This window comes from Myripristis murdjan, chromosome 4 (assembly GCF_902150065.1).
Source record: "Myripristis murdjan chromosome 4, fMyrMur1.1, whole genome shotgun sequence".
Taxonomy (NCBI): domain Eukaryota; kingdom Metazoa; phylum Chordata; class Actinopteri; order Holocentriformes; family Holocentridae; genus Myripristis; species Myripristis murdjan.
Genome location: NC_043983.1, coordinates 4,493,903 through 4,505,688, shown reverse-complemented (window position 1 = coordinate 4,505,688; position 11,786 = coordinate 4,493,903). Strand labels below are relative to the sequence as shown.

The following is an 11,786-nucleotide window of genomic DNA, read 5'->3' as shown; positions in this document are numbered from 1 at the left end:
GGGAGGAAAGAGCTGACTGATGTAGTCGCCCAATGGCAAGCTTATAACCACAGACTACATCCACACTAACTAACTCAACTTAATCACCTTGTCTACATTTTGCCAGTTATCCATGAACAACAGAAACATACACCAAACAACTAAATGGACTCCAAAATGGAAAATACACCACAAATAGTTGCTTCTGGGTAGTATTTTAGGGTGTCTTTTTCCTTTAACATCTAACTGAGACACTATGATAAGCAGCAGGCAGCCTACAAAAAAACAGACTCACATGATGAGCAGCAGTCTGACCTAGCAGGCAGTGGCCGGGCATCAACCCTTCACAACAGCATGGACCAAACAAGTGAAAGCAGCAAGGACCACGAATCTGTGACTCACTCAATATTCCGACACCACAGATTATAAGGTTTAGTGAAGAAAACTGAGGAGGCCAAGATAAAACACAACATAATGAAAGACAGGCGGCACCATGCAGAGGGGACGGGAGTGGAAATAACTCACTTCTTCTGACAATAGGGGGAATTTCCGTCCTATGTTGCAACCTCACCCCCATTGTTTTATAGGGACTGTTTTATTTTGTGAAATAATTGGAGTAACCTGAGCTTCCTGACTTCAACACTGGCAAAATCTGCTGTTCTCAGTCTGGCATCACGTGCTGCTGTTACAGGCTGAAAGTCTGTGCTACAACACAAACTACAGACCATATTTATGTTCAAGGCAACACAACACCAGTGTTCAACCATGAAGTGGGTAATTTAAGGCAAAATGATTCTACTCAAACTTGTTATAATCTAAAGGGTTCTAGAAGCTATTTGAGATTATGAGATTACTAAAATTTGAATCTTTAAATTTAATCTTTGTTGTTTAAAGCATGTCTGTGCATGGAAGACACAAACAAAATGACAAAATTAAATTCATGCCCAAACAAAAAAATTACTCCAAATGTTGTGACAGCCTACCATAATCCTCCTGTATTACATTTTAAAATCTAACTGCACATAAAACGTATCCTATAGGATTATAATAGTGATACCACAGAAATTTAAAATCACCATAAAACTATTCACTATTGAGCACAACTGGCAACATTAAAGGAATATTACAGTGATGCCATTAGCGTGTAAAAACAACACAGATTTCCATAAGGCCACGACGCACAGAGAGCTCCATTCACACTGTAAGACCTTATAATAATAATATAGCAGTGATTTGTCAGTTGGGCTGGGTTCCGCACACCAACAACAGTTTGTAGGGCTGCGCGGTTCAACTAACTCAGTGCAAATAAATAAATATATCAACAGCTTTCCGTGGTTTTTACAGAGACTGTTTAAACAGTATTATTAGTTTTACTAAAAATACTAGCACATACACTTTGAGAAAAGTCCTTATTTAAATACTGTATTTTAGTTTCGAGGCGTGAGAAGTTTGTCAGTAAAGTCGACAGTTAAACCAGTCGAGGATTCATTGATTTTTTTGTGGATTTACTGATGCATTTAAATCGATACGTCGGGCTGTTTCTTACCTTGAGGCTTCCCTCCGCTCTCTCAGACTGAAACTTGTCATGGCACTCAGGGCAGAAGGTAATAAAGTTTGGGAGGAGGACCGAAAAATACTCCTACCACTCAGTAGTACAAGTACAAGTTCCGCTGTACCTTTCAAAATAAAACCCATATTGTCAAACGTCTCCTTAAAGGAGAACAGGCCTTTTTGACAACAGCCATTTTGACATGAGATAACAGGTAAACAGGTGTTATTGACATTAATTAAGGTTCTGTTCCATTTGGGTCTAACAGAGCAAAAGTCCTGCTGTTGTGCATGTGAGTTCACTGGAAAGACTCACTGCACTGAAAGGGAGCAGAATCTTAATTAATGTCATTAGTAACACCTGTGTTATTTCATGTCAAAATGACTGCTGTGAAGAAGCTCTGTTAGAGTGGTCAGACTGACTCTGCTAAACTAAAGTGTGTCACACCATACAATACAATTCTTACTTCGCAAGTCCTCCTTCCACCCCAAAGAAATAAATTAATAAATAAAAGTAAAAATAAAATGGCATTTAACAGACAACAGGCATTTAACAAAAGGAGATATTCTTACCCATGTGTCGTCAATTGCTTATGGTGTGTTTCATAAAGGCTGGCCTCCTCCAAATGTGGCCTGACCCATCAGATTTCAAGTCACATTGGCCTGGTTCCCACCTCATATTAACATCCATCCTGAGAAATCCAAACACAAGATGACACCTCTGAGTGCAGGTGTAAAGAGCAGCAATGCGTCCTCAATGCATCCCGAGTGATCGGATCTCAGGATGCATTCGAAGGTGGTCTGGGATGCATCACATTAGAGGTGTAAACAGACGTGTCCCAGGACGCACTGACGCCTACTAACCTGATGTCCTCTGTCTTAAGCTCTGGTCTGCAAATGCTTCACTCAAGTTGAAAAATTTAAACTGAATTTCATGTGTTCACGTTTGTTGCAACATGGAAATTCACGTCATTTCCGTCGCCCGCCACAAATTTGCATCTATTCTCCTCTTTGCAATTACTTTGTAATCGCAGCACATTATAAACTCAGTTCACATTTGGTGTGAACACACCTTAACAGTATTTTGATCATCATAGTTAAATGCAACATTTTGTTATAATAAATTCACCCATGTATAATTGGTAACAAACATTTATAGGATCATACCAGTGATTTTGAATGTTTGGTCCAGTTACTACAATTTATTCATATTTTACATTTCAACAAACCGTGCTGCAAATTGTGTTGGACTACCAAAAATTTCAAACCATAAAATCAAAATCCCTGTTTTAAAATGTGAATTTTTGGTTGAAACACCCACTTTATAATGTTCTGTTTCTGTGGCCAACAAAGTTGTCGCCATTCATAAACCACAGAACTGATATTTAGCTGTGTAAAGCAAACATTTCCCTGGGAACTATTTTCTGGTGGAGAGACTGTAACAGTGCTGCTGCTTTTAGGAAAACTAATGTGAACAACTTTATTACAGTGATGGAATGCTGGTGTGAAGAAAGTTGGGAGTCTCTGAAAGTTCATTTTCATATTGTAGTGGAATGAATGGAAACCAACAGCCAGATGAGAGCCAGTAAAAATAACATTAGAGTTCTAAAATACGACGGCTTGCTTTGGAAAAAGATTAGTAGAAATGCCAAGTAATATGCCAAGATATTACGCTAAACATGCAAAAATCACTGGTATGATCATCTTGTCTCATTCCACTGTAAACTGCATGAAATCAATCACATCTTCTCTGGTGTGTTAGTTATTACATTAATCTGACTTTTTTTTTTATTGCAGTCTTTTCTAATAAAAATATCCACTTGTTTGATGTAGCCCATTGTTACCTCTTTCAATACAACAATATGATATGGTTGTTCAGATAAAACTATTCTAAATCTTTATGACGAGCCTTACATCACCTGGCCAAATCAAAAGAAAAACTAGTGGACTAACTTTATCACATAATCATGTTTCCTTGTAGGTTATGTAACTGTACTCAGTAGCAGAGAATTAGTATATAATAATATAATATATATATAATACACTAAGCATAGCATTTTAATGAAGTCTGCCCCATCAGTCACCAGTTTGTCAGTATGACGTACTAGCATCAAGCGTACCTTTTTCACAGCAGGCAGTTTGACATGAGACAGCAGGTCAGCTCAGGTGTTACTAAGGACATTCAAATCAAATAGCCTTTATTGTCATTGTACAAAGTTGCACAACGAAATTTGGGGTCTGCACCTCTGCTTGGTAAGAGGAGACATTACAAACAATAAATAAATACCACAGTACACATAGTAAAAATTATATTAATGAAGGCAGCTTTTGATTGAAGTGTTCCACAGCTTTTCCAGTGAGCCTTACAACACCAGGACTCTGGCTCTGATGGACCCATATGGACTTAACACCTGTGTTTACCCTGCTAAGCTATGTCGTGTGAAAATGGCTGCAGTGGAAAATAAGTAATGTAAGAAAACAAAGAGCCAAATGAGAGTGAAATGAATAACTTTTTTTCCCAAATGAAGTCCAACATTTTCATCAGTGGCCTATTTCTGAAAGTCTTCACTTCTTGTTTTGAAGTGAAGTGCTTTGAAGTGCTCACAGCTTTGTAGAGGGCTAGCATGGAGCACTGTAGGCTGACTCACTGTGCGCTGTATGGACATGGGCTAATGGGCTATAGGCTACACTTCTCCACCATTTCACTGACAAAATTGGATACTGACCTTATGTGCCATGTTTTGGCTAAACTACTTCTTTGTGCTGACAAAGTTTAACTTTTTATGTTGAAGGCAGACTCACCTGTTTTCCGGTCAAACCCTGGATAACAATGTTTGCCTTGACACAACTTCCTCGAGCTCGCCTCTGCTTGCTGCTTTGACCAATCAATGACTGACAGCCGAATCTTCCAATGAGAGGCGAGACGAGCGAGGGGGCGGGGCTTAGTCATGCATTTGGTCAGATGGCGCCAAAATGACACCAGCTGGAGATACTAACTAAACCTCAGTCTATCTGAACAACGTAAAAAATAAATAAATAAATAAATAAATAAATAAGTAAAACAAAATAAAATGTAATACAATATGTTGTTGTTGTTGTAGAGCATAGAGCAATAAGCTCAATTAACTAACTTTGGTCCAGACATCACTTCCAATCTATCTATCTATCTATCTATCTATCTATCTATCTATCTATCTATCTATCTATCTATCTATCTCTATATTGATATATTTATATAGATATAGATATACATTGTATGTATATAGATAGATCAGGGGTCATCAACCCAGTCCTCAAGGGCCCCTTGTCCTGCAGGTTTTGGTTTCAGCTCTGCTCTTTCACACCTGATCCATTTAAGGGATTCATGCTGATTGGTTGAGGCAGATCTACCTGAACAGGGTGTGAAGGAAGATGCATGGGCCTTAATTGAGTCAGGTGTGCAAGAGCAGAGCTGAAACCAAAACCTGCAGGACAGGGTGCCCTTGAGGACCGAGTTGGTGACCCCTGAGATAGATAGATAAAGATATAGATATAGATATTCATACACACATCTCAACAGATAGATAGATAGATAGATCGATAGATCGATAGATAGATTGGAAGTGATGTCTGGACCAAAGTTAGTTAATTGAGCTTATTGCTCTATGTTGTCCGCTAGGGGTGGAACCACATAATCTTGCAGGTGTTAGCAGTCAGCTTTCAGTGAGCTCATTCATTAAGCAAGCCCTGCTGTCAGGTGAGAGTGACTGGTTAACAGGCAAGCAACACTGAAACTGTCACAGCCACTTTGTGCTCATGGTGAGAGACAACAAATGGAGACAGCTGTATCAAATGAGATTATGTACTTAAATTACTTTACAATGCCTAGCACTCATGACCGTTTTTAAAATTAATTTTCTCTTCATGATATTTTTGTTTGAGGTCCTTAGTTACAATATCAAATTCAGAAGTGTATTTTATTATTTTAGAAATTTTTATACAATTATATCCTAATTGCAATTGCATTGACTATTTACTGATTGATTGATTGATTGATTGATTGATTGATTGATTGATAGCAGTGGCTCTAAACAAATCTGAATTAAAGGTACACACTATTCACTGTAAAGACATTTTGCCAGTGGGAACACATAAGACAGGGATCCTGAAGATCCTGAAAAGTTCATAACCCAGTTTTCCACCATCCCAGTGTGTTGGCCAGGAATGCCAGGGTGCAAGGACAACATTGTCAGAGAGAGGCATTTAAACAATGTATTAACAAGACAATGACTGACTGTGCACGGGAGTCTGAATAATGCAATACATTATTTTACAGTTGAGGTTTAATGAAATGGCTTTATCAAGTCACCCTCTAAACAATATCCCCAAAACACAACATCTTAGCTGAATGCAAATGATTATTTTTCTAAAGTACCTTGTCTGCATATAAACAGTGTTTGTTACTGACAAAGTCCAAGACAGGTTCTCAGCTCCTCTGAGCAGGTGGCAGGGTTGCAGCAGCGTTTGGACGGGACGCTGGCCTCTCATCCATCCATTTCCCCGGCTGCTCTCTTCTTGTTGCTGCCAGAGGCCTCATCGGCTGGAACAGCAGCCTTCCTCTTCCGTCCCCTCTTCTCTGGGGTCTCTTGGGCTTGTTCTCAGACTCTCCCAGACAGGCCTGCTGAGACTCACAGAGCCTTGAGGCAGCCTCAGGCCCTGGTCCATCCACTGGAACCCTACTCAAGATCAGTTTTATTGCCTGAGGGTTTTCAGGGTCAGAGCAGTGGAAATGTTTCCATGTGAAGTTCTCAGTGGGCACAGGCTTTGAAGGACACAGGTCAGGACTTCCAGCAAGATGAATGTCTCTCAGTTTGGCACCAAGGTTAAAAATGATAGGTGGCCTTTTTGTAAGCGTGATCACAGAATCATTCCCTGGTTTTCTTTTTAAATAGAACTGGAAAAGACAGGAAGTCATTTTGCACATGTTCCCTTTGATTGATGTATATTTGAAGTCTTGCACCTTTGATAACTTACCTTTTCCATTTCAGTAATGGTCAATAGAAGCTGAAAATCCTCTCAAGTGGTTTGTGATAAGGGCTGTAAATACGAGCTGTAAGTGTGTGTGTGTATCCAAAGATCTTGGGATGAAATGTCAGTTTGGACACAAATGTGCAATAGGATCATCACAATGAATGATGGAATAGAGCATATAACAATGAGCCTAAGTTGCATTTATGATGGAGATAGTTGTTTATTTTTAATTAAATCTCCACTGGCTGCAGCAGTAGCAACAGCTATTGTTCCTAGGGTCCACATAAACATTTTTACAACATTTTGATTAACTAATGAACACATGTAACAGCCAGAGTGGCCAGGGATACGGACGGAGGAGAGTCCAGCGGCCCATCCAAACTCAGAGGAGGAGCTGAAAATCTGTCTGAGACTTTTTATATACTGTTAGGAGCAGAGTTAAATTTAGAAAATAAACATTTGCTCTCAGCAAAGATGGTTTTCTCTGTTTTTTTTCTGTAAAAGGTGGTTAGATCATGTCATCAACATAAACTCAAGTTGTGAGACAATGTGTTTAGGGTTCATTTCCCATTCTGGGAACTCAGTTATGTGGGTCTTCCACAGATTTAATAAGAACTTTTGTGGTGTACCTGGTGATTATTCTCTCTGTTATTTTGGACAAGAAAACTAGATGTGAAACTGGTCTCTAACCCTCAACCACATCAGGGTCAAGATAAAGTCTTTGAAGCAGTGGTCTGATAACATTAGGTTGGAAAGCTGATGGTACAGTGCTACTAACCACAGAATAATTAATAAAGCACAGCATTTGCGGGACAATAGAAAAGCCTTGTTACCGGATAAAAAGAGCACGTTTTAGAGTGGATCAATATGAGAGGGTTGTTGTTGTTTTATTTTCCAAAAAACACAAAACCAACTCAAAATGACTGCTTCAACAGTATTAGACCTTGACTTCAGCTTCACACTGTAGTGAAAACTTAGTCTTTACACATACTGTAGACCCCGACTTGGATGGTTACAACTGTGGAGTAAGGCACAGGAATTAAAGGCCTCCAGAAAGATGCATAGTTTGGGTGATTAATCTGGAAATGAAAGTGTGTCAGCCTCTGCTTTCAATATTTAGATTCCGATGCCATGTTTAGTCTGCCAATCTGCCTGCTCATTTCTTTACACACCCAGACCCTGCAAGACGTCTTGTGCTCCTATTGGTTTTAGGATGTAAATTAAGGAGCTTTCTTCTGATAACACACCGAAATTATCATCAAGCAACTGATCTTTTACACTGATGTTGTAGCTAAGCCGAGGACTCAGACTGATGGACAGACAGGCTTGGAGTTTTGGTCTTTTTCTTGATCACTGGTGGTTCTGGACGAACTTCAAACGAACCATTAAAGCAGCATGACGCAGCTTTACATGGCAGTGGCTCCAAATGGCAACAAGAGGTAGCTGTGTGAGCCTCAGTGCCCAGACGTCTTGTGAGGTGTCTGTAAACTGCACACAGCACATTCATGTTCACGGATATTCAAATCTGACCACAAACTCATCTGCAACCGTTAACTCCGAGGAAATGGCAATGAAATGGAGTCTTTGTCAGTGTAGACAAATTATTGAAGTATGTCTGCGCACCTCCCTCCCTCCCTGTCTCTGTGTAGTAGTTTGTTTTCATGCAGCTGTCCAGATGTGTTAAAGAAAAAACAGCTTGCCTTTTTTTTTTTTTTTTAACAAGCATCCTGCCTTTAGGGGCTGCTAGTTCCTCTCTGCAAAACGCTGACCAGCACTTCATTAAACACTGCCAGAGCTTCAGAGGCAGCCATCAGCATTTTACCACTCACTGGAGAAAACACACACACACACACACACACACACACCATGATTTCCCACAGTGAGATCAACAAGAGTGTCGAGGTTCGGCTTGTGGTGCATTCTGGTCTGTTGAGAAATAATGAACCTGTTGAAAATGAATTAATTACAAACCATCGCCACCCTCAAAAATTTCTTCCTCTAGCATTGATTTGTGGGGAGTAACTATGCACTTTTGTGACACCCATAGATTTTATTTTAACGTGGTTAACTTAACCTCCTGAGCAACATTCCCTTTATTTCTTTTCACAAATATTTAAAAAAAAATCCCCACTTTGGCCAATGACAACACTTTTTTGTGGGAAAGTGTAGAGTCATCTAAAATCTATCTATCTATCTATCTATCTATCTATCTATCTATCTATCTATCTATCTATCTATCTATCTATCTAGGAGAATAAATATGAAATGCTTATTTTATCAACAGTTCAATAGATGGAATATACAATATACAAAATGAGTAGGAAATATGGTTATTTATATATTTCATATTTTTTCTTCCTTTTTGTTTTTCCTTGATCAGAATCAAGTACTTTCTGGCATATTAAAAAAATAATAATAATAAAGCAAGAAAAAACCTGTCTTCATAGCTCAAAGGTGTGGTTTGCTCCGAGGGTTAAAAAAAAAGATGTCAAAACACAGGGCCGTCCTTGGCTTTCAGAGGGTTGTGTGTCCCTGATCAAGACATTGAATGCTACACGGAGCAGTAAAATATCACATAATTAGCCTATTATTCATTAGTGGTTAAACAGCAGTTCTAAGTGAGCCAGTTAGTCATGCAAAATGATTCATAACTGTTCATTCAGAGGGCTGAGATGAAAGCTGTGATCAAAAGCCATGGTTTTCCTACATTTCAAGTCTCATGAACTACAACTCTGCCACCCACCACCTGAGGGCGCTATTGTCTTTCAGATGGAAAATGTAGTCCTGTCACTCAACCTGAGTCCCTTCTAAAACTGTTACTTCTTCTTGAGTTAGGGAGAGAGACAATGCATCTCTGGTTCTGTTAAAGACTGAGTTCTGTTACAGGAGCCCTGTTGGGGGAATTAAGATTCTCTTCAGTTTGTTCTCATATATAATCACAGATGTTTAATAAAGACATTGTTAAAAGTTCACCAGCAATCATACAGGGAGAGATCTGTCACTGAGAGGCAGACAGACTGATTTCTCAACCATATGAGCAGGAAACTGACCAGGAGGCAATGCATTAATTGCAGCAAATGCAGTAAATTCAAACACAGAAGAGTCAAGGAGTATCTGAACTGAACTGTGGAACTGAGTGTTTTTCCTGCTCTTTCTGTCTGGAATAGTTATTCCAGAAAGTCACCAGGGGCCAAATGTACAGCGGGGCCATGCAGAGGCTAAAAGAAGGGAGGGTAAACACAGCTAAACCATCGCATTTGACCTGCACAGCCGAGTTCACCGCCATAAAAGAGAGAAAGGAGACAAAATAAGAAAGAAAACCATCAAATTGTGTGTGTGGCACCACTTTGCAGGCTTCTCTGGGACAGAAGGATGTCATTTGTTCAAATGTTGGGAAATGGCAGCGGTGAGGACTGGCATTCACATCAAGTCAACTCACGACCCAAAGTGCAGAGGAGGGAATGTGAATGAAACGGAGCGGCATGCCAGCGTGCAGAGGTTGTAGCGTCGTCGGGCAGGAAGGCTGGGCCAGCTCTCCAGACACCAGAGAGAACAATGGAGGGTTTGGCAGGACGCTGCGACCTGGCACAAAAACCATGACACTTTGTAAAGTAAGCAGCGGTGTGACATGTCAAAACACTGCACACACAACCGGTGGGAGTGGGCTAAACAGTTACAACCTCACCAGGGTCAAACCTCCCCGTCCTGGGAAAAAGCCAAATCACTTTGTAGTTCTTTAGCTATTGATGGTTTTGGACAGACTTTGGTAACATAAATGGCCTCCTTTTTTAATTTCTCTTGGGAACTTTCAAAAATTCAGTTATTTAAAAAAAAGAAAAAAAAAAACTATTTTCTAATACAGAATGGTGGGAACACAACTATACACTGTAAATTTATTATGGTACTTCAACTAAAAATGTGTGGTTAGTCATTGAAAGTACTGAATAATACTAAAAAGTACTATTTCAGTATTTTATGCTTTTACCACTAGTTGATGAACCACATTCCAGTGTCACTTATTTTTTTCAGGAATGAAGTTTTGATTGTCACTTGTCTATGTGTTGCAAAGACATTTTACTGTATTTTGGCAATTAAGCAAAAACTTCCTGTGACATTTGTTGAGCATATCCATGATTCCAAGAGGATGAATGCTGTTAATTTTTCCTCTAGTGCCACAGTTAGACTAAAGTGGTATATTTGTTAGCTCAGATCAGAATTTATTGGGTGGATTGCAGATTGCCAGGGAAGTTGATGAGCATATTCATGCTCCAGTGATAACCATGCAATATACAAACCCAAACCCTGAACTACAATCACAGAATTGCAGCAGACTTAATGTCAAAAATAATAATTGCATTTCAAAATAAGGGCACTGCTTCTCATCTAAAAGCGTTTCATCTTGACTAATGAGTCTCCTCTCACACAGGAAAACAGAAAACATGCCTTAGAGTTGAATGCTCTTCATAAACAAAAATCATGTTCCGAGCAATTCAGCTGCCCAATATCAATCTGCATTTGTGATCAGTGAAGTCACCTCCACAAACAGGAATGCATGGAAGCATTTGGTGGTGAAAACTGCAGTATGTGATCCAGTTCATCACAGCAGCTTCCCTCCAGCAGTCAAGTTCTGAATGCGCATGTAGGAAGCTGGAGCTGTATGGGAGTGGGGAGACCTTAATATTCCTTAAGATGTCATTATTTTGTAAGGAATTGTAAGGAAAGGCAATAACATTCATTAAGAGACAATATAAGATGGTTAGTTTTTATTTTTTTAAATCTCATTTTGAGTAGACAGGCAAGAGCTGAATGCCAAAATGACCTGACTGTCTGTCATTCAGGATTGTGAGCATGGTGCAAAAAGTTTTCAGCTACATAATGCTTTTGCTTTTGCAGTGATTACAGGCCACCTCAAGCTGTGCCACAGGCCTTTAGGTTTTTCATCAGTGCAGCTGGTTGCAGACAGAGGTCAATAAAAATTACTTAAAGGAAAATCCTTGTCATTTTCAAACGAGCCTTCATTTCATAGTTCCTGCCTTCACGTCAGTTGATTGCTCTACAGCACAGAAAACTCAACTAAAACAAGGCCCAAGTGGAAAATGACTGAAAGTATCCTTTCATAAACCTAAAATATGCCTGTGGTCAAGTGTAGCTCAGTTTGTTATTTGAAACATTCATACCTGTCAGTCATCATCAAGAGGTGAGCCATCTGTGAGATCTTCAGCGTTTGCCCTGTTGGCACGTCTTGCCAC

At 39.6% G+C, this 11,786-nt stretch overlaps 1 protein-coding gene across 1 annotated transcript in view; it reads right to left on the bottom strand.

The window, feature by feature from the left end:
- The window catches only part of kank3 (KN motif and ankyrin repeat domains 3), a 30,439-nt gene extending 28,845 nt beyond the window's left edge, over window positions 1–1,594 (bottom strand). Inside the window, exon 1 of the mRNA XM_030049790.1 lies at window positions 1,526–1,594. The gene's annotated coding sequence lies outside the window, so the exon portion shown is untranslated. The remainder of the gene's footprint in view (window positions 1–1,525) is intronic.
- Window positions 1,595–11,786: the final 10,192 nt, after the last annotated feature.